The sequence below is a fragment of the Musa acuminata genome, chromosome BXJ1-10 (genome assembly GCF_036884655.1).
Source record: "Musa acuminata AAA Group cultivar baxijiao chromosome BXJ1-10, Cavendish_Baxijiao_AAA, whole genome shotgun sequence".
Lineage (NCBI taxonomy): Eukaryota > Viridiplantae > Streptophyta > Magnoliopsida > Zingiberales > Musaceae > Musa > Musa acuminata.
The window spans coordinates 26,354,641-26,357,725 of record NC_088336.1 but is presented as its reverse complement, the minus strand read 5'-3'; the positions used below and the strand labels follow the sequence as shown (position 1 = coordinate 26,357,725).

The 3,085-nt window shown below is 41.7% G+C and overlaps 1 long non-coding RNA gene across 1 annotated transcript; it reads right to left on the bottom strand.

Annotated features, from left to right (window-relative positions):
* Nucleotides 1-725: 725 nt before the first annotated feature.
* On the bottom strand, nucleotides 726-2,077 carry LOC135595808 (uncharacterized). The gene is made up of 2 exons (XR_010480653.1): nucleotides 1,920-2,077; nucleotides 726-1,445 (listed from the first exon to the last, which is right to left on the bottom strand). It is a non-coding gene; the product is annotated as an uncharacterized LOC135595808 (long non-coding RNA).
* Between the last annotated feature and the right edge of the window lie 1,008 nt (nucleotides 2,078-3,085).

The following is a 3,085-nucleotide window of genomic DNA, read 5'->3' as shown; positions in this document are numbered from 1 at the left end:
ATTCTAATTTGTTTAAATCAATGCATTTAGGATGCTGTTATTCTTTTCTTTAATAATCAAATGATCTAAGAGGTAAATTAATGATTCCATCTCTCTGATCAAAATACTTCAGTCAAAATTGATAATAGTATAGATTCCGATATCAAATATCACGAATCAAGTTTAATAGGTTAACTGATTTATTAATTTTATTGACCTATTAATTGATATTTAAGTTAAAAATTAATAAGAATACATTTAGCAGACTTTTTTTTTTCTCATTGCTACTGTCATTTTTGTTCTCATTAGGTTTCTAATTATTCTTAAGCTTTGTACGGACAAGATTCTATCTATAAAGATTAAGATAACCTCAAATACTCTAATTTGAAAAAATAATAACAATAACAATAACAAATAATCAACATGATAACAATGAATCTGGACGTTTGACATGTCTTCAAGGTAGTCGTACTTGAGAAGATACAAATGGTTTCAGCACCTCTTCAGTTCTTGTAGAATTCTATCAGCAAAGAGAGATCGCCATCAGCGGACGACACAGTCGACGCGAAATTTATAATGTTCATCTCTCGTGGTTCAGAATTCTATCCACTCTTTGTATGATCACAACCCATAGCATAAGAAACCCTCGAGGATCAGATCCAACATGAGGTGATACGATGAACGAGAACTGTTGATATGATGAGATTTCCATGAAGTAAGTGGTGCAGCATTAGGCATACGAGATATCTATCAACCAGTAGTAGTACTTCATGGCTCATCACCGTCATCATCTTCTTCTCGGCCGCATCACCCACTTCTGCCGCCACCCGATACGCGTACAGGTTCGAGGGAAATGGGTAACCTAAAGAAGTGCTCCTCTCCCCTCTCATCGATCTTCCTCACCCATCTGCTTTTGCTGCGCGGCCTCCTCCGCCCTGATCCCTTCGCGCTCTTCCGCCGTTCCACGCCGCCTGCCGTCGTCCCCGTCCTTCCCACCTCCTCAATCTTCCCTATCATCGTCACCTCCATCCCATCTTCGCCTATCGGCCCCTCCTCCCTCCCCGCAGACAGTTAGCGATCGCCACCGAACTCCTCGGATTGAAGCGGAGCAGCTCGAGCAGGCCTGCGTACGGGTCGGACTTGCAGCCCACCAGAGAGCAGCCGATGTGCTCGTGATACGGGTCGCCCACCTTGAACTCCACCGCGTCGTCCACGCCGGACTCCTCGACGACATCCTTCGTGGGAGCGAGCGACACCTCCTCCGGGATGATGCAGACGAGTCTGCCTCCGGTTTGTCGAGCTGCAGCGGCGAGTGCTCCCGTGGATTGGGATGCCTCCGGTGAGACTTGTACTATTAGCTTGGCACCCATGCCGGCCGCCAGGGCCGATACGAACTCGTCGCTCGCAGGTTCCGCTGATGGATGACCATCATTTCTTCTTCTTCTTCTTCCACTGTCCCGGGAAAGCTAGAAAAGGAAGAGAAAACTAGCGCATTTAGCTCGTTCATAGGTTGATTTAAATGCCTTGTATTTCCGACCATATCTAACACCCAAACTTGGAGTATATACTTTACGATCTTAATAATACATCTGATTTCGTGCTCTTACAAAATATATCTTTGTTTAAAGACTGTGAACTATTAAATTACATCAAAACTTGTGAACAATGAAAGATATGTTTATATATATGCTTTGTCCGAGGGAAGGTCAAATAAACTTACTGTTACAGACAAAAGAGTGCTTTTGATTTCCCTACATTCTTGGCGAGTGATCAATGGTTGCAGAAGATGTTTGATCCAAGAAGAAAAAGTTGTATGCAATAAGAAAGATAAAGGTAGATTGGTTTCCAAAGAAACTCACACGGTCGATTTGCTTGAAATTAATGCATAATATTTATATATATTAATCGACAGGAGAAACAGAAGAAAGTGGAAAGATTACCGGTTTGAGAGTGTCTAAGCAACCATCGACAGCGTTTTCTCGAGACCAAACCATTCTTTTCATCTGTTTCTCCTCCACCGATTAATGTGATTCTCCCCAACACCGTTGTGTGTGCGATAGAACCAAAGAGTTAACAGAGCGAGAGAGAGAGAGAGAGGGGGGTTGGGGATCGAAGAAGAAGCAGAGGAATTAATAGAAGGTGGGGAAGGTGGTGGCTATCGCTGTAGACTACGTGTTTTGGTCGTCATCGACGCTGGCCTTAGCGAAAGGTGAAGGCTATCATACAAAGCAAACCCGTCCCGATCGGTGATACACTTCAGCCGCGTCCGATTCCTCGGCGACTTGGGTCAAACGCTGCCTATTTCTAAGAAATATGTTCATATTTATCGTTGCAGAAAATTAAAAATAGTTATAAAATCTATCTCTTCAACATCTGCAAGGTGTTATGATTAAAGCTAAGCTAATGATCTATCAAAGTCTAAACTACCCGATAATTATAGTAACCATTTTTAATTCATGTCTTGATATAACATATGTATATGTACTTATGTATATAAAAAAAAACTAAATTCTTGGTTTTAACTCACACTTAATTTGATCATCGAAGTAATAATATCTTTGTTTTAGTTTATGAAGTTGCAGATATACATATATCAATCTAACATTGGGATCCATTTTCACGGTAATAACGAAGACAAAAAAAATAGAGTGAAAAAATTTTGTGACGTGAGGAGGAAACGATCAACTCGAATGATGATATCAGCGTGACTGGTCCAGCAAGTCTGGCTGTCATCCATAATTCCGTGATGTTGATATGTAAGCTTCAGCTAAAAATAGCCATTAGTCCTTCAGTGATTCATCAGAGTATAATGCATGGGGCTGCATGACAGTCAGCCTTGTCTGTCATCATCATCGTAAATGGATTGCACTTGAGAGATGAAGCTTTTATCTTTCCAAGGTTGGCTGATGCTCACACTTCCTCTTGAATTATTTGTGCAAATCCACCTTTTTGTGGACTTGGATGGAGTTTGATTGGCATTTATTATGGTCTGCTCCATGCCAGCCTGCTGCAGTTTGGATGTCTTCTGCTTGTGGTTCCCGCTGCCTCTTCGAGAGAGAGAGAGAGAGATGCAAGTCTCAAACAACATATACTGATAACTGTGACC